The sequence below is a fragment of the Sinohyriopsis cumingii genome, chromosome 8 (assembly GCF_028554795.1).
Source record: "Sinohyriopsis cumingii isolate HCF-2022 chromosome 8, ASM2855479v2, whole genome shotgun sequence".
Lineage (NCBI taxonomy): Eukaryota > Metazoa > Mollusca > Bivalvia > Unionida > Unionidae > Sinohyriopsis > Sinohyriopsis cumingii.
This window is the reverse complement of record NC_142968.1, coordinates 40,217,817-40,239,638: the sequence shown is the minus strand read 5'-3', so window position 1 is coordinate 40,239,638 and position 21,822 is coordinate 40,217,817.

Here is a 21,822-nt window from a genome sequence, read left to right as displayed (position 1 = left end):
CTCGACGGAACATAGTGGGCCAGTAGCGCGACATTGTTGCCCGCCTTCAGATGGATACAAATACCGAAAAACATGCCTCCGAGTGGTTGTAACGGTGCTGGCTATGAAATCATTTTTTGTCAAATCACATTGGCTGGTTTTAATGAATTTTTGCCTAAGTCTTCATGGTTCAAGGTTGTTATGTCGAATGTTAGTCCGGTTACTGATTCATGAAATCACTCCAACCTCATCAACAATTCATGTGCGTACCGATGGCCAAATAACCTTTCTGCAAGAGTACGATTAAATTATTCAACAATAGCTTGGTAATGATGTATGCTGAGACGCACGACACGTATTCGCACATGGTGTTTGGTCAGCATCACTACCACAGATTCGATAAATACTTTGCCCGGATCCTCTTATAGCAATCATTGCCATGTGAGTGGCCCGCGTGTATAAATGTGATCGAGGACATCTGTGACACTTGCGGAATCTTTTGACGTATTTTTGTATTTGCTGGTACAACGACAATCGTGAGCACGTATTTGTAGGTGCGTAATCGGCTTTGTCTATCACTGACACAATGGTGTGGAAGAAATAAGAAATAAAAAAACGCCAGATGAACATCGTTTGGTGTTTGGACATCAAACTAACCCCGTGTAATCTTTTTGGTACTCGTAAAAAAATAAATCTTCTGAGTTAACTTGGATGAACGAGCTGACTGTTTTACGGCGGCTTCGCTTCTCCAGCAGCAATGCGGACTGTAGTATATTTTGGATAATATCCGGCATTTTGTATCCATTGTTTGTTTGCTTCTGTTGGTATGACTGTATTTGGAATGAGTTTCACCCAATGCAATATTTGCCTTCGTTCTCCAGGTGTTTGATTAATGACATTGAAGTTATGGATCAGAACCACATCGGGGCCTTGTCTTCCGCGGATACCATAGAAAGCCTTTTAAGCAAGGTTTTGTCGGTAAGAAGCAGCATGACGAAATGTTAAAGGTACACAGGAAATAGGTATATTAAAGTGTACAGCATTCACATTTTGTACAATAAATACATGAGGTACATAAGATAGGTATTATCAGGAGAATGGATTCAAATCCTATATAATAAGCAGATTAAAAAACTGTAAATAGTTGTGCTTAAAACTAGCAAGGGTAGTGCATGATTTATTAGCATTAAGGTAAGATAATCCATAGTAAAACACCATTGTAAGTAAAACTCCATTAAACATTTTTCATTGTTTTGTGGAAAAATATTCTGTACAATTTTATTGTAAACATATGATGTAAATTATTATTTTCAAATTGTTTAAACTGACTTCAATATTCACACTCTACTTCTTAGTATGTTCAAAATTCTAAGACAATTTTGCTCCCAAACGTTTGTGAAGAAAAAACGAACGAAAGAAACAAGCAGAAAGTAGGTATCTTCAATTCAATTTTTATGTGTATTAATTTGCTGCATAAACTTTTATACCCAGTTAAAGTTGAAATACTTTCCAACTGATAAGGTTTCACAGCCTTGTTGCCATCCAACTTGTAAGAGAAACAAAATGTATTTACAATTCAGACCTATGTGTATTTAGAGAATATCGTGATAGATGCTGTGGTTTTGAACTATAAAATAGTTCTTCACACACTTTTGAAACTTTTCTCCACTAATATGACTGCCTACAGGTGCAGCTGCAACAGTCTCATAAATAGGTAATGAAGTATAGAGAGACGAATATCTCGTTATCATGTGTATGCATTAAAAATCCGTTCGTCCGTCTGTCAATTTGTGGATCGTGCGTTGCATATCTTCGTCAAATTTTACCTGTGGATTGATCTTGGGTCAAGAAAGGAACTTGATCACATTATTGAGGGCTCTTTATACAGCTGACCTGGGTTCGAATCTCCTTGGAGTACAAATTAAAAATTCTCTAGTAGCATCATATTCCAGTGATGTGTGTTTAGTCGTGAGGAAATATGGGATCGTGTCTGCAGGCAAGGCGATGGGTGCCGTTTACCCGCGGACCTTGGTTCGAATCTCCGTAGAGCACGAATTAAAAATTCTCCAACCTGTATAATAGTATTATATGAATTAAAACGTTAATTCGGACTACTATTACCAAGCATTCTTCTATAGAAGACAGGGATAGCACTTTCCGTTCTGTCTGGATAATATTTAAAATGCTCTCTCTCTCTCTCTCTCTATAATGGGGGAGGTGTTAGGTGTATTTAATTTATAGTGTGTGCTTTACTTTTGTAACGTCTGGGGGATGTGCCGATATGTGTTTGTAATGGTTTCAATAAGTAAACAAGATGTTTACAAAACTTTAAGTTCAAGGACTGACTTTGTATACTAATAAGTGATTTGCTAAATTAGAAATGAGAAGTTCTCCAGGTGACAGTCTGGATATAAGGGTAATTTGGTAAACAATTTTTCATTGCTATCACTAGGTCAGCTTTTGTAAATATTTTAGTTGTGTTTAGATATAATTTGAGAGAAATCATTTATTTAAATTACTCTTTGGAATGAGAAGGTGCTAATTGAATTTTAGACTAAAATCCTTATTTAGGATTACTTAGAACTCATTTAAAAGCATTCTGGGTCAAATCGTAGTGACATTCATTAATTTGGAACATATTATACTTTTTGAATTATGATTGGACATTTAGGACTACTTGCGATTTAATTCACAATACTGAAAGTATTTCTTATCACTCTGTAAGTTAGAGAAATAAATTTGTTGTTGAATTTCAATTAAATTGTTGGATTCACGTCCTTTCAGTTACATATTTCAAGACATAAATGCTTAAGTGGATAGTGCGTCCTCCTCGGATGCGGGATGTCGCGGTTTGAAACCCGGCCGAGTCATACCAAAGACTTATAAAAAGGATGCTAGTTAAATAAGATTTAAATAAGATTTTTCAAAGATAACTGCCACCAATTTCATAAAAGTAAATTCATTTTCAGTAGAAAAAATACTCGCTGATCAGATAAAATAATTGTTTTTCTAATAAGTCAGTGACCAATACGTTGCTTTCCCGCAAGCAACTGGATTTTTTAAGTTTTTAAAGTTGAATTTATTTGCCTACATTCGTATTTATTTGTTCTGATAACTTATGATATGAGTAAAGAAAACTCGGATCTAAATATTGACCCGTCTGTGCCAAAACAATTCGTAAAATGGAATTTGATCTGTCTGCTTGGACGCCTTAATGATGCATACGTTTTGTACCGAAGAAATTAAATCATATGCATGAAGATGTTGCTATGACACCAAGTTAAAGGGCAATTAACAAATAATTAAAAAGATAATGAAGATTTTGATTATAATCTCGAAAAAGAAAGATATTTCAAAATCAAAACAAGATTACCTGTATAGACGCCATCATGTATCGTATTTGTTACTTACTTTGTAAATGTTTTGTTAGTCACGATTCTCAATATTTTTTAAAACAATTCTTTAACTTTAAAATAAATCAAAATTACGTTGTTACGAAGATTCATTTTATTTCTAACAAGGCAGGTATATATTCCTTCTAAAAGTAAAGGATGAATTCTATTTTTCTATCCAAAATACGTTTCGTTCTATTTCCCTACGAGCAAGTATAAGGCACTATCCAGACGAAAGGAGATTTGATGACAGTTTGCCTCTTTGCTTCTTAGCACCCACCTATCGTAACTTTGCTATTTTGCATGTTCTCATCTTCGCACCATCAAAGCATATTCTATTCATCATAACTTCGCCACATCGTCTTGTCGCCGTGAAGCTATAATGCGATTTTTTGCAGGATGGCTCTGACGGTACACCATACGCAAACGACTACCGAATGTTTCACGTAAAAGGCATGTTTTCTGACTAGACATTAGGTTAATTTGTCGTAGCGCGGTTTTGATTCCGTTCAAGGGAAAACACAGTTGTTTAAATATTGCAGAACTCGATGACGGACGGTTCGGATGTCATGACATGAAAACAAGTTTATTAAAACCAAGGCTATCCAATCTAGACTATCAAGTGTCTTTTAAGATTATTATGTACATAGGCACCATTCTTTACTGAGTATGTGTGAATACTCTGTTCATATTTGCGAGAGAGAGAGAGAGAGAGAGAGAGAGAGAGAGAGAGAGAGAGATAAAGAGAGAGAGAGTAGTGAAAGAGAAATATGTGTGTCTTGTGTAGTAAAACTTCAACACTTACAAGATTATATCGTTCATATGGAACAATTGCTTTTAGATTTTAAAGCGATTTGGCTGAGAAACTAAGAGAGATAGACAGACAGACAGACAGACGGACGGAGAGTGTTTGTTCATTTCAATGGCCACAACGCATTGTAGCGATACATTTTCATTAAATGGATACAATAAACAACAAGGTGTTATCTATATTGTACAATATACAGCAGTATTACATCTACATACAGATAATGTACATCAAATAATCAGATTAATGCATAAAACAGGAAGAAATAGGTATCTACATTATTAATGGTATTAATACAAAGATAAATTCAGCTATGTAATTCAAACTCAATTTCAAGCAATGATCATTCAAATATATTTACAAGATATCTGAATATACGATGCTATGTCCTGATTAAAAGATTTTAAAAGGTAAGTGGAAAAATTGATAATTTTTTTAGTATTCTGGGTATTCATAACTCCGCATATTTGGTCTTTGAAATGTTTATGTATTTGTTTTGCTGTTAGATCTTTATACAATAAAAACTCAAGAAAAAAATGATACTTTTCAATGAGGTCATAAACAGACCAAGGTCTAACATGAATTGGTTTGTATGGTCTTTTCCTAGCATCTAGCTTCATTTTCACGTATGTACAAGGATACTATAAATTTAGCAATTGCTTTTCTGTATTTCAAAGAACAGATGCTGTCAAGGTCAAGTTTAGATTCAACATTTGGAATATCTGTATAAAATAATCCTCGACTATTGTTCTTCAGGTAATTAACATAATTTAGAATAAAAATGTCCTATAGCCTTAATTTATAAAACTGTAAAAAAAATGTCAGTCGTACCGACCCTTTGATTAACGTAAACGTCACAGAATCCCAATCTGCATAATAATTCTTACGCTAAATATGTCTAATTTAAAATATTGGGTAGAGTTCCTAAATCTTTCAACATCATTTGATATCTCTATGTTCTAGTTTTGTCCTACTTTGCGTCTAATATCATAAACCAACACTTCCCATATAAAATTAAATATATTTACTATCATTGTCGTACGCACTACCTCCTTATAAGTAAAATCAATTTGTGTTGTCTTCTTCTAGTCTAATATCTTCTTGTTAAAAGTAAGTGCACTTTTTCAATGTATTTGGTAGGAATATAGCCCCAAAATTAGCAGCAATACTCTGCCAAAACATTTACGACATGACTTGTGTTAAAGATGTAAATTTATTAGGGTAATTTTCAAGTGCAAATATAGCTTTTGTAGCTTGCCTGTCAATATTGTCTAAACATCGGTAAAGTAACCACAGACGTCATAACAAGTCATATTCACTTATTTATAAGTTAAATATTTTCCATACGTTCTTGTAAAGTGCCGCCTGTTCTAAAAGTCACAGCCTTTGATTCTGAGGTGTTAGCCACCTTAGTGTTAGGCATTTTGGTTTATCTCCAGGGGAATTAGAATCCTATAACTATTTTCCCCAACGGAGAAAAGCAACTATGTGGTTGTTCTGTCCCCCTAAACATCTTGAAGCATTTCCGAATTCCCATCCCATCCCCAGAACAATTACTCCAAATCGATTTTCATGCCCATGACGCGTTTTGTTAGCTATTCTTTGTGATGGTCCCCGTTTAATAAAGCTTACATTCATTTACAGTTCATGTGACTCGTTTAAAACAGAACGTATTTCACGCTATGAAGTGATTTTTCTTTCATGAAATATTATGTAGAAAAGTTAGCTATTTTTTGTGATGGTCCCCGTTTAATAAAGCTTACATTCATTTACAGTTCATGTGACTCGTTTAAAACAGAACGTATTTCACGCTATGAACTGATTTTTCTTTCATGAAATATTATGTAGAAAAGTTCTACATATTCGAATCGTATTTTCTCTTAATATGTTAGTACTAACGAAAATAGAGAATTTGCGTTCCGTCCCTGCATCTGTCCATTTCTAAATCCACTTGATAGCTGTGGAGCCGTTTGCATAGTTGAACATGACTCGAGTTAAATCTACCTTTATCGTAAAAAAGCATATTGCACAAAGTCATCTGCTATCGGAATTTCCTTTGTAAAATTAGTCTTTGGGTCGAAAACTATCCATTAAACCATTAATTACAGTTTGAGTGCACGTCAAAGCCTATTGCGCAGTCTATGATGTGATTATGTACATGTATAATCTCTAATCATAAAGTATATAATTTTGTTTGCTGATAGGAAAAATTTAATGTTGAGTCCACACGCATACACACACACACACACACACACACACACACACACACACACACACACACACACACACACACGCACACACACACACACACACACACACACACACCACGAACTAATTCTATCTTTCTCGCTGAAAATGGCTACAGATAATTGTTCTCCCAGGAAAAATATAACTGATGCGGATTTTCCCCTGAGTGAAAATAAGGTTCCAAAGAGAACTCAATATTTACAGAGTGGAAAATCTGTTCTAGAAACCATTCTACCCATTGGGTAGTGACGTTAGTTAGGGTGGCTGTGGTATTAGAAACCAATTAAAGGAGAAAGCTCCTCTGCAATTCTTAAATAAATAATTCGAATATTTTATTTACTACTTCAGATTCCTGTTTAATTTGTATGAATGAAAATATCCTATACAAAGAGGTCATATATAAAACTGTTATAGGCCTAAATTCTGGTAAAGGTGAACTTTTTCCCAGATTCCCCAAATTCAGATTAATTGGACCAGGTTCCGAGAAAGCATAAATTTGCATAGAACTTCGGTAGATCAGCCGAGGGCTAAAAGGTGATTTTTTTAACCAGCAAAGTCGGCAGAGTGAATAACAAAAATGAAACAATCTCCAAAGGTAGTAGACTCAGAAAAGGAGTGTTTTCCTTTGAGACACAGATTTGAATGAAGGGAAAGTAAATCAGAAATGCAAAATGCATTCAGTAAGAAAAGAAACTAATAAAGAAACTCTGCCAGGTTTTGAATCCAAAGTCTACCTCAACCACAACCATTGAGATATGTTTTGTACATGTTTTGCAGCAGGCTTATTGTGGTTTCTAGATGTCATACCAGACTCATGTCGCGCTAAGGTTGTCCTGCCTATCAAAGAAAGATAAATATAACGTTAGGTAAACTTGTGTAAAGAAAATGAAGAATAAACGTCACTAATGAAAAGGTTTTGAGTTACATAACTGTTTTATCATTTATAAAATATTAGTGTCTAATAGTGTTCTGTATGGTCAAGGCAAATTAGCTTGTTTGCAATAAACAAATTCGTTCAATACTAATAATAATAACAAAAATAGTATTTGCATTTTCTCAATTCATCCCTTCAAAATAAATCTTAGATAAGACGACCATGAAACTTTTTATTGATTCTCTTGGCATATACAGTCATTTACGATCATAAGCTTTCAAAGAGCATCTTTTCGTCATTAAGTTTCAATTGATTTTGTAAGGAAATGTATATTTAATTGAACGAATGTTTCTTTTAAATTGTTTTATTTACCAATCATCAGATTAATGTAATAGAGTCAATGTTGCAGGGCAAATAAATATTATACATTCAGGAGAACACTTCGTCACTTTCATAAAGAACTTTGATTTGCTGACTGGATGGTATAAGGGACATAACCCAGTGAATCATGTAAAATACAAGCCTATGTAGTTAAAATGCTGTTGCTGAAGCTTTAATTAGGTGGAAATAATCTGATTCCTACTAATTTGGAAATGGATTATCTACTGAATTAGTTTTTATGACTTAGTCAAAGGACCATGACTTTGTAAGTTGTTCGCTTTGTATATGACTAGCAGCTTTTGTATAATAAAGAGAAAGATATACAGTCGACATCATGTTTCTTTCATTGTAGAACCGTTTCAAAATATATTTATTACATATGCAAAAGTGTTTTTCGCCTTATCTGTGATGCATTCTTCCAGAATACCATTCTCAGTAGATATAAAACGGGTGTTTGAGTAATCCCCAGCTGTCTGTTGGCCAGACCCAAATCGGCCCAGTATATGACGATAAGTACATATACAGGAGGGGATTTACTGCGAGGTAAGTGCATGAGTGGCTGGGCCTTATTATAGAACATAATAACTATCATGACGGTGAACTAATTGGCTTCATTTTATTTATCTGTATTATAGCATGAAGCAAAAACTGATTTTGCTATAATTTAGAATATTGGAAAGAAGTATAAAATGACATACTTTGTTCCAACATTGTTCAACTTACCCTATCTGCTGACTTTGCGTTTCTGTAAGGGAAAATTTTTGTGAATTCATGAAATAACAGTAATAGTCCTACTTGTATAACAAGTTTACACAATGCGACAGAAAGCTGGTAACAAGAAAGTATATTAAAACAAAATGTGGATGTGCAGTTAATGAGAATGACATTTTTATTAACACTTTCAGTTTCAAGAGTTTAAACCGAATCGTTTGTTTCAAGAGTTACTTTAATATTTTCTCTTATTTTAAACTTGCATCAAGTTTTTTGTTTTTTAAATTTTTTATTTAAATTTTTACAATATTTTCTGCACTAAAGTCCGGTGATGCTTAAACTAACCTTCTTTCGTCTTCCGATACTTGTTTAGGAAGCAGGCCAGAATTATATTCAGGATGAAAGAGACTCCCATCAGCACTCCAAGTACTATAATTATTATTACGGGCACTGAAATAATAATAATAATAATAATAATAATAATAATAATAATAATAATAATAATGAAGTATTAAACTTTCTCTCAAAGCTGTACAATATTACAAAAAGGTAAATAAACAATTGTCAACAGACAACGGTAACGGTAATCATTATGAAGGTGTCAAAATGTAAATACATTGAGCAAAGTTGATATTTTGACCCAATGCCTACTCAGTTTCAGCTATGGATAAAATATAATAGGGTTATAACGAAGAACGTGCATTTAAAATATATTATGGTATTTACTCTCTGCTTTAAATCAAAAGAGTCCTGACGATGTATGTGCTATGTTGTCAGTTGTTCTTGTTCTCTGCATTTATCTACTCAAACGCAGATTATGCAATTTTATTCTTAATGACTTTTGACCGCGGCACCGCGGCCTTTGCTCATCTATGAGAACAGGTATCTTCTAATTCACTGTATGACTAGACTAAACGATGGGCTCTAATATCAAATAAAAGAATGATCTCAGTGTAGTAGAGATAAGGATGAACGAAGTAAGGGTTATTCAGCTCGATAAAGATAATGAAACGTATACGATTCAGATGAATTGCAGAAGCATTAGCATATAGCTTTCCCAACCTGAGTTGAAAAGACACGCCTTTTTTTAGAGATAAATTGAAGCAATATATGTGGGGAAATTGTTTACAAATCGTCCACAGAAGTATTGCCATAACATAACTAATTATTATGTTAAAATCTGTGAATTTTAACATATATTTTTAATAACTGAATTTGGAGCTAAGAGCCCAGTAGAGGATAATTTAAACCCTAATAAATATTCTCTGGAGAAAATTACAATCTTACCATTGATTATATTCCTACTTTAAACAACAAATATTATTTAATACAAACATGGCATGAAACTATCTTTTCTTTCGTCGTACATCAAGATCGATTAGTTTTCCCTGCTACTTGATAATCATTTTATCCAGATTAATTGTATATTACGAGAGTATGAAGAATTATGTCCGACGTCCTTTCTTTCAATCAAACAGGTACATGACTCTACGGTTCTCAGAAAATTGATCCTAGCAGTTGTCTTGTAGAGATATGAACTTATCCACGTGACCAAACTTTCTCTTTACAAATTCATTTTGCTTGGAATAAGCTCCGAATCCATAAGCGAAGGACAACACATTTAATTTTTATAATTTAATGGTCGTAAAGCGTATGGAAAATAGAATTCAGTGTCACATATTAACAACTACCTGAGTTTCAAGTAGGAGATTAATATAGAGTTATATTGTTTCAATACTTGGAAATGGCATTTATCAGTTTCACACCGTTTTGCTTCTTTTGATTTACTACATTTCTTGTTTTCGTTATAGTTGCTCTAGTTGTTCTTTTGTTGTTGAGGAGATGGGGGCTGCTCAAATCCTAGTACCATATGGGTGGTAATGTAATGAAATTTATTAAAAGTTGAACCAACTGTTATGCATAACACTGGCTGCATGCTTTATTCACAAATTTATATCGTCTGCACAACGAATATACATTTTAACTCCTGTGTTGTCTGTATTTTGAACGACCACTTTCAGTTGATTATCTGTTACTTTGACTTGGGATAGAAAATAATATTTTGAAATCGGTAAGCATTGGTTGACTGACCTATCCATTCAGTCACTCATCGATCGGTATTTTGAACAGATGGAATGATATTCGTCTCCAAGCAATTTGTGTAAGTATTTTGCCTAACACTTGTATGTATGTATGTATGTATGTATGTATGTATGTATGTATGTATGTATGTATGTATGTGTATATATATATATATATGCGTGTGTGTGTGTGACTCCGGGCATTCCTCCATCAGTTTATACTGGTAGTTTTTTGTGTGCTGAGATATTATGAAATCAAAACAAGAGTAAGATATATATAATATAGACTCATGTTATAATTCATGTGTATAATACATATATTCATTCATTCAAACATACACACATACATACATACATACATACATACATACGTACGTACCTACGTACGTACGTACGTACGTACATACGTACGTGCGTACGTACGTACGTACGTACATACGTACATACATACATACATATTATTATATATATTAAATATAATTGTTTGTTTGTTTGTTTGTTAGTTTTGTTTGCTAGTACGTGCGTACGTGAGTGCGTACGTACGTACGTACATACATACATACATACATACATTGATTCATACATACATACATACATACTGGCAATAAAGTCTCAGTCACTTGATCGGCATATAACAATCACATATATGCCTTCCAAACTTGAAGATTTTGTATAAATCGAAATCACTCATTCATGAAGATTCTATTCGTAGAAGATTATAGCGCCAACCCAGCAAAACATATTTATGAAAATATATACATATACACACATTTGACACTTTTCTCATTTTGCTATTTAACTATTTTATGTTTCAGGCTTGTCTAGAAAACATGTTATTTTAAACATGTTATTCAATTATTTAACATATTTTAAGATTTAGGTCAATACCGTTTTACTTACTAGACGCCAATCGTTTGGGAAATTCTGGCTCTGGGCTACAATTTTTTAAATTCAGGAGACATACGTACAGGAATAAGCTCAGGCTAACTATATACGGATAAATATAGAGTGCGATTGGTAAATACTCCAACTATTTTAAAAAATATGAGACGTGAAATGTTTTCTTGAAGGCAGCTAAAATAAAGCATAACCGCTGGTTCAATCAAAACCTTCTTCTGCAATCTTGAACTGCATCAGATGAATCAACGGTCTAAATAATATATTCCCTATACCATAATTCTGAATTTTGTATTTAATGACATATTTTACCGTTTAGATGTTCACCAGTATTTGATCCAACACTCCCAGCTGGTACTAAAGAAAAGAAAAAACATAATGCAGATTATAATATTACAGATGAAAGTTATACCAATACGGTCCTTAATTGACACGTGGAGAAAAGGCACGGTTCTCTGTAAGTTATCTTTCAACTTTTGCTCAGGTAACAATTTATTTGACGGTGCATACCGCAAAACAAACCACCTCACTGAGGATTGCACTTTATTGCAAAGCAAAATGACGTCTTGTCTGTGAAGCAGTGATACAACTGAATTTAACTCACATACAAAACGACCCAAGTAAACTTTTGTCCCTCTGCTTGGAACAAAGACACATGGAAGTTGATTTAATCTAAGACAGTAGGTCTTAAAGAGGCGCCGCTACCAACCAAATCATGAAATCAGCCAGACACGGTTGAAGAAGTCATATCAGTTGATATAGGGAAAGTAACCGATACAAAGTTTCTCGCCAACTCAGGATCTGCGGACGCAGCACTCAAGGAGATTCGGCAAATCCGTACAATTTTTGGTAAAATATATACCGTCCTGGGAGCGCCTTCTTCGTGAGCAGTCATATCTGTTACGTTTCAAGGCACACCAACTACCTTCCCTGATCCCACTATCATACTGAGCAGCTGAGTTTGCCCAGGATTGTCAAAACGTACGTCCGAATGCTATTGCTGACACACTAGAGCCCGACTTTGGCAAATCCTTTCGCCTTGTCTAGCATGAAATATACAAAGCCGACTTTATCATGTGCTTTATGTTCAAGGTGCCGTGTTTGTTGGTCCTGAGAACATTTACTCAGTGACGTCCCACGTTTAAGACAACAATGGATCGCGACACTGAAGCAACAACCGATGGTTATGCACCAAAAGAGAAAATATAGTTGATTTGTAAGAATTGCTTCTCGAATCTTCCCGCATACAGGCATCAAGGTAGAGCAACTGTTAAGGATCTGCTCTCACTCTCTCTCTGACACTATATGACGTCCCACATCGCTATTAAAGCGAAGTACTTGTGACAACACCATTATTCCCATACAGGTGTTCTTTTTGACCATGTATGTCGTATTGAAAAAGTCTCTGTCTCGAGTCGTTGCTCTGGAACGACGCACCTGCGATGTATCGTTCAAACTCTACGATGGCTCAACGTTCGGCTGCGTTTGGCAATAATAATAATGATAATAATGAGGACTTTGTATATCGCCTAATCTTTAGAAGCTCTAAGCGCCTTATATTAGTTAGACAACACATATAAGATAAAAAAAAATCATATAATGATATGATCACAAAAACAAACACCAAGAAATTAGAAAACATAAAAAAACATGCTGAGAATATTTAAGGTAGGAAACATGATTATGTCTTTAAGTTTGTTCTTGATATAGATATTGCAATGGGAATAACCTCTTAAAACGAATATAGGCTATCATTCAGACTCACTGACCCAAACTGTCAGTTTTTTCTTTATACAAACAAATATTCTGAATGTAGCGTTTGCTGTTTTTGTACGCTGTACAGTTATTGTTGCTTTTGCATGACTGTAGCAGAATAAAATAATTTACCTTGCATAAAATTGAGACTTTAATATATAAAAAGTATAAAGAACTTCTAGCTGACTTTGTTTCAGTTAGCAATTTACTGGAATATTAAAAAGAGAACTAGCGAAATGCCAGCTTTCTGTCATCAGTTGTGAGCCCTACGAAGTTGTTACTCTTTTATCCAAAAGGCCATTTTTTCACTTTTCAAAACGTATTCTTCGCTGTGATACACTTCATACTCAGAATTAATTATCATAATGTTCATTACCTTATCCTACCTTTTTAATGGAAACATAATTCCGATATAACATTATATGTGAATTTTTTAATAAATGCATTAACAGTCCAGTAAAAATAAATACATGTACATAATACAACCTGAAATCAGCAGGTCCGTGGAATCTTCCCCCGCACCAGCAATATTGGTGGCGTGACACTTGTATCTTCCCGTGTCCTGGGATGTCACGTTATAAATTCTCAAACTGCCATCAAATGGAAGTGACCCACCAATTACACTAGACCAAAAATAATGTGGGTCTGAGTGGTACAAAAATTTGTTCTGGAAGTACCACTGCAACGAGTCGATGGTGGTTGTGTTACTGATGACACAAGAGATGCGAACAGTTTCTCCTTGTTTTGCAGAGAGGAACGTGGAATTTTCGATAATCACCACTGGTTTGGCTGAAAGAAATACCCAGCATTGAACTTACGTATGCATGTATGTGTGTGTGTGTGTGTGAAAGAGAGAGAGGGAGAGAGAATTTGCGAATAAAAGACTACATCAAAAAGAGACAAATACACAAATAATGACAATGTTCAAATATGGATACATGTAATGAGATATGTACCATATACGTCAGAGGATTTGGCAAGTGTTTCTCTCTAGCTTTATCACTAGATCAAGTTGGTTAAGCGTGTGTTTAATCTGTACACAAGTCCTAAACAAGACTCCCAATAAGTAAATTCCTTGTATTTGCCAGACACATTTGACATTTTACTTGTTTGTGGATGCAGATGAGTGAAATAATTATCAGAAGATAATCAAAACCCTAACAATGTAAGAAATCAAACTCAAAAATTGAAATTAGAACACGTCTTGTATTGATTATATACTAATGTAAAAGCTGACAGAAATTTGGCTTGAACTACAGATCTAAACACAAACCTTAGTGAATATACAGTCGCCTTGATTAATATAAACATCATATAGCCCTAGTAAGTAATATTAAATTTCATCTGACAAGTGCCAAAATGCATGAAAATACGTTTAGTTTGAATAATGTCAATGAAATGATGACAGTAGATGTTAAATCAGGTTAATTTAAAGTGACAATCAAAATACTAAGGAGTCTATTAATCCTTAATGGTGTCGATAAGCAGTTCTATTCTCACACGCAGGTTTGGTACTTCCTAAGGGAAGTGTGACACAAAAATGGGATGGATTGATGGATGGCACATAAGAACAATCCTGCCTACACAATGCCAAGTCAGCAAAGGTATAAGAAGGCACACAAAACAGAGATAGAATCATAAAACGTAGTGTTTAAAATTGACGATAGTCAAACACCATTACACTAGTTACAATTATGATAGTATTAGCCGAACAAAAATAAAATGAACAAGAAGTTCTTGTTAGTGATATTCTGTATCCAAATTTCAGTTTTATTTAAATATGATAGTGGACGTTTTGGTTGTCGAAAATTTTGCAACTATCAAAAATGCTGCTTGTATTAAAAAGGTTAAGCTTAAGCCCTGAAAAAGTGGGCAATAATCCCAAATGGACAAGTTCAGGTCTTGAAAATAACTGAAGTCTTTAGAAAGTTAAAGACCTTCTCATTTGGAACATCATCAACAGCCACATTCCTGGTTAAATATGTTGCCTATATTTGTCGTCTCTTACACCATGCACGGCGCACACAACGGGTAGGACGGAAACATCGGACAGACAGACATACAATATCAATTAGAATAAATATGTGTATATGTCTTTATTTCTTCAACAATTTAAAACAATTAATTTCAAAATCTTAAAGACAGGTTTCAATATATTTTCCTAGAAATCATCCAGAACCTCCAGACTCTAACGCATATAGCTTTTATGACACTTAAAATCAAACCTATAGCTATTCATACGAGGGGTATCGCAAAAATTTGCCCTACACAATTTATGCGGAAGGACAAAGACAAAATAGCTTTTGTTGGATGTATGTAGGGCAGCCCATCACGGAACAGGCTATATTTGTCGAAAATCAAATTCTGTAGAAGATGTGAAGCTGATCAACAAGGGCATTAAATCTGTAAAATAATGCATCGGAACATGCTGCGTGGTTCTTAATGTTTGTGGTTTCAAGCAACTTCCCATGTGGAAATAAGAAGTTAATTCCCAAGGGCCAAAACTTTATTCAAATTGACGAGACGAAATCCATAAAAGACACGTCGAGGTCCTTAAGACATTGCATCAGTATTTGGTAAATAATGCCTGAGTTAGGCTAGGTACAAGAATCGGCTGTTGTGGAGATTTCATGATAATGGAGAAAGGGCATTAAAGATAAAACCTATAAAGGCACATACATATGTAACATGCAATTCAGCTACCAAATGACATCCAGTTCTAGGTAACAGTCTCACAATGCTATGCTGTTTATAAATAATATATCATGTGATGCTATTCCGTTATACACATTTTAGTAACAAGCTTAACTCCGGTACCTTTCAAATATGGTCACATGAGTGGTAGCAAATTCGGCCGGTTAGAAGCATGACTACTTCTGTATTATACGTTAATCTAGCTCATTATCAGACTTGTTTTAGATCTCGATGACATTAGTTGATATTCCAAGTTTTATCAAAATCAGATCTGAAATATGTCCTTCAAAGTGGTAATAAGCAAGAGTTGATAGATGGATGGTCCAGTTGAGTTAAAAGTTGAACAGAGTGAAACCTATGATAAAGACTACCTCTTTTCTAGAAACGAGAAAGATAATGGACAGATGGAAAAACAGAGAGACAGATAGTATCACATTTGTTTCTTATAACCCTAAAACTGTATTAAGAACTTTCAGTGACTTTAAACAATGTCCAAGGAATATTTTCTCTTACAGAAACTACACCTTCTCCTGGTGTTACTTAATTTACAACTGCATAAACTAGTTTAAAATATAAGTAGAAGAAACATTATAATGCACGTCACTTCAACAAACGAATGTTACACTGTATATTTTAAGCATTTAGTTTTATCCATTTATGTGTTTATTTTAGGGCTGTACCGAATAGGTGATTATTACTATTCGGCCGAATACGAATAATTGTACCAATTATTCGGCCGAATACGAATACGAATATCGTACAAAATAGGTCTACCGAAAACATTCAAAATTTCCAATGTAAGCAAAAGTTTCAGTTCAGTAAATTTAATACATAAACTAAAAGTAGACAGTTAACTGCATGTAATGTTTACATCCTTCTGCCAGTCTGTGTAAACTAGGAATGGTACTAAATTAACAAAATTTAGAAATTGTCACTTACAGTTCAGTTAAAGCATGAATGCTGCGTTAACTTTCAAAAATACCAATCATTCCATGTTGTCAGCATTAAGGCAGCTTCTCGTTTCACTGAAGGTATCACCAGCTGTACTAAATAGACGTTCGCTTGGTACGCTCGTAGGTGGTGCAGAAAGGTAGCGCTTTGCAGTGTGACACAAGGTGGGAAATCTTGACATGTTTATTTTCCACCAATCCAATGGGTCAGTGTCTCTTGGAATACACGGCTCTGCCAGGTAGTTGTTTACTTCTGTTTCTATGGTGACATACATGTCGCTGTTCTGTGCCTCAACAGGCTGCAACTGATCTCATAAGGTCCAAAATACGCCCTTTTTGTTTTTTTTTGTTGGCAGTTGTTCGTCAGCTGCAGGAAAAACTTCAGACGGCTGCACTGTAGCTGTAGATGACGTTGGCTGGCATAGTAATGTATCAGTCATAACGTCTGTCCTAACTTGTACTGTCTGCACAGTGGTCACAAAACGTAGCTTGAAGCGTGGATCCAAGCCAGCTGACAATGCGTACATACTATTTTCATACAAGTCCGAAAATCTCCTCGTTAATGATGCTATCCGTTCGCTGACTGTCTTCTTGAAGCCCTCATCAGAAGCATCTTTCCGAAGATACAACAAGATTGCCTGAACAGCTGGTAGGATCTTTGAAAAACAGGAATTGTTGAAGCTTATTTCATAGGTCAGTTGTTCAAACGGCTGCAGAATTGCAACAATTCCTGTTGCTAAAGCCCACTGGCTTATTGTTGTGGATAGCGCCTTGTTGTACTTCTCGTCACATTCAGCGACATACACAGACACAGCTCTTTTTTTGCTCTATCAAACGATCCAGCATCTGGTACGTCGAATTCCATCTGGTCACTACGTCCAGATGCAACTGATGGTTTGGCACTTCGAGTTGTTCTTGAATGGCATGAAGGCTCGAGGTAGCACTCGAAGAATGTCGAAAATGTCCCACAATCGTTCGTGAGAGTGTTATCAAGTCAGCAACAGATGGCTGTGTCAGAATGGCGTTATGCAGAGCCAGCTGCAGTGTGTGCTCAAAAGAACTGACGCTGGGAAGATCTGCATCAAGTATCGGTTTCATCATGTTGGCGCCTCCATCACGTATGACCAAGTGGACACGTTGTTTTTCAATATTCTTGCGATTCACCATGTCCAGCAGTGCATCAGCTAGTCGAGTTCTAGTGTGCTGTCCATCAAACGTTTAACAATGAAGGACATCATTTTGGCGTGCAAATTCGTCATCTATCCAATGTGCCGTTAGGCTCATGAAAGATGTTGTCGTTGTCTGCGCTGTCCAAGTATCTGTAGTTAGACAAAGATTTTGCTTCGCTATTGGCAGCCCTCACAGTATCGTACATCTCAGGTATGATTGTTTCACTGAAAAATATGCGGCTTGGTAGCACGTATCTTGATTCAAATACATCAATTAGTTCTTTAAAGCCACTATCATCAACAACTGAGTATGGCTGGATGTCAACAGCAATCATTTTTCCGATGGCCCGGTGTACCTTTTGAGCCTCTGGGCTGTCGATAGACCACTTTTTTTCTTGTTAATGATATCGCTTAGTGCTTGCTGAGCCCTTCCCGTCTGCTGAATGCCAGATGTCGAACTTGCCGAGACTGATGCTGCTGCCTTCTGGTTTATGACCTGTTTGTACTCATCCGGGTGTTTGTACGACACATTGTTATTCAGTTGAGTTGTTGCGAATGACTTCGCTGAACTACCGCCACGAGAAATGACTGCGTTGCACAAATGGCACATTGCTTTTGTTTCATCGTCGCTAATTTTGAAAATATTCCAAATTGGACTTCGCTTATCCATCACTGAACTAACCAACTGTAAATTGAATTTAATGTAAAATTAACTAATAAGCTTAACTAACAATTGACCGGCTCAAACCTCAAACGCTGAACGTTAACTTTCAGTCACTGTACACAAAGAATGAGACCAATGACACTGCGATACCACGGTCCAGGCAGTAGGCAACGCCTGGCTGCAACCACAGCATATTTTAAGTTAATGAGAGAGTTACTTCAGTCCACTCGCTGTAGCAGCGGCATATGCAGAAACAGATGTCATGTGACCACTATTCGTATTCAGTTCGACCGCTACTATTCGGCCGAATACCGAATAGCTATTTGGCCCACTATTCGGCCCCGAAGCGAATACGAAGCGAATGTTCGGTACAGCCCTAGTTTATTTATAATGCTAGAAAACTACAAAAACACAAACGGTCGAATTTGTTTTATAAAACAATGTTATTTTCATTCAGTTGTACCGTTATCCATTCCCTCGGATAAATTCAAGGAGTTTGGTGAGAATTTCAACGGGTTGTCAATAAATTCAAATTCTTTTCAAGGATACAACAACACTTTTCAAACAGCATTGGTCTTAAAAGCATGGACATAATGAACACAATGTTTAGTTTAAAACTTACCAATTACGGTGAGTTTGATGGAAGCAGAATCAATTCCTGCATGATTGGAGGCAAAGCATGTGTACATCCCCGCATCAGCGATAGTCAAGCTGTCAATGTAAAAGTTGGTTGTACTAGATATGTCCCAGTAGTGTCTCAAATCATTATTGGTCAGAGCGTTACTATTGAAAGACCACTGTGTAGATGTGATGGGAATTCCAGCGATGTTGCATTGTAACGTCTTGGTCTGACCCACAATGCCAGTTTCTGTTTCAGAACTTACTGTCACGTTAAGACTTTCTGAAACATAAAGGAATATACATTGCGAATACTCTATATACGGTAAATATAATTACACAAAACACAACTGAGATTTACTCGGAATGCATAATCATCACTTATCCGACATATGCAGAGATGCGTCCAGAATTTTATCTCAAGGGCGATCCCCCTCCGTCACCAAAATAAAAGGGGAATTGGAAAACAAAGGGGAAAACGGACAAAGTTACAAACATTTGCTAGCGCTCTAAAATCCGCCTCTCTTTCTTCCTTCTCCACTCTGATAAGGCTCTAATGGAATTAAAATTCTCAAAACATGTTCATCTAGTTGTATTAGCACTAATATTTGATTTTTTTGTGCGTATGGATATGGCGAACCCCTTTAACAGTTTGCTGATGGAAAGGGTATATACACCTCATGCCCAGCCAATTTGTTCTCTATGGCTGTTATGTACAATTTTCCACAGCTCATAAGTACCGCCTTTTACATATCCCTGTTGCAAAATTAGATTTTTTTGCTAATATTTCACATTTTTCAACCAGTGCTTTGCTGACTATGCTGTTCCATAGTGCTGCGTTAGTGTTCATAGCTCAGTGATCGTTTATCAAATAAATAACTGTCTCTTTGCCTTTTAATTTCGTTTCAGATTCCTATTTATTCAGTTTATCTTAACCTGAAAGTGCTTTATAGTGTTGTAGCAGATGATCCTTTGTTTCTGAATTGTTTGATATAAAAGAATGAAAATTGCACCGTACTTTTAAATTGCCTGTATTTAATAAGGATTGGTGAATTGCATTTCTACATTTCATTTCGAAATAATGCTGTTGGCCGGCATGCTCCATCATGTATCGGACTCGTATTCAGTATCATTTTCGGGATCAAAATTATATTCACTGATATTTCCAGTAATACTTTCACAGCTCCAATAACTTGATACAATTCCAAACTTTCAAAGTCATTGTTATCGTCGCATTCATCAGCATTTGCCAAAGAAAATCATCTGAAGATGGACCATATTAGCAGTCAGCAATTTTGTGATTTTTAAGTATCCAATAATTTAAACAAGTATTTATAAACCTTTCGTGATGAATGCAAGATAAAAACTATAACATAATGCTTGTTCTAGGTCTCAAAGTACCAATCAAATTTAGTTTAACAAACATTTATGTCAAGCGGAACTACCAAGATGTGTAAGCAATTGAATACCGGACAAGACATACGTCATGACAAGAACTAAAAAAACTCATGCTGGCGGCGTGACTTATGTCGAGTCAAACACTTTAATGCGTAACAGTTAAATAAAACTTTTTATTCTGCGGTACAATTTTGTATGTGTGAGTTTAAACTAACTTGTAGGAGTTCTCTCGAAATAATTGCTTTCCAAGAGCACGAATGTTTGCATATTCTTGCAGCTGCCGTACTCGTGAACACTCGCAGCATCTTTGCGTAAATTGTGTAAACAATTTTTGTTTTTTAAAAATTGACATAAAATCGAAACAAATTAGCTAAAATCTTCAAATTTAAGTTAGTCAATGAAATGGAAACGATCTTGAATGCTTTACTGAGGGTGTCACTGACAATAATGGAGGCTTGTTTTTACGTGTCAACTTTATATTAGAGGAAATCATTAGCTTATGGCATGCAAGAAATGGGTTATCTCACCTGCATACCATGTAATGCGGTACTATTATGGTATATAATTTGCAAAATATTAAGTATGAGCACTTCGAATAGGTTGCAGGGCTTAATTTATTTTTTAAATCGAATAAATCCTAAATCTCTCATTAATGCATATGTTTGTGTTCATTTTTGTAATTCTGTTATAATAGATAATTTTCTGAATATATTAAGTAAGGTCATTACAAAGAAGAGTAAAGGGAAAGAGCACATTGTCCAAAAAATAGCAGCTGTTCGAGTATTTAACAGATTGAAGACCACAGACTCCTCTTATAAAATCATTGTGTCCATGAGTCACATTTATTTAGATCAATCGGTTTTCCACAATTGAGAGCTGCACAAGATATTTCTTCTTTTCATGACTTAATAAGAGATAGAATTCGCAAGAATGTGTCATTTAGTGTCGCGTCTGCACTACCGTTCCTAGGGATACAATTCACCGAGATAAACGTAACATGACGAATAACATTTTGTCTAAATCTTTATGTCATTTCAAGCTGCTTAGTGAGTGTTCAGTTCAAAACAAAGACTACCTTAAATGAACACTTAATGTTTAAAATTATATCAAAACCCTAAAGGTATGATAAAGAACGAATCACAGTCGGAAAGGTTCTTTGTTCTTTAGCCCGAATCTACTCTACAACTAACATAAATTCTATATC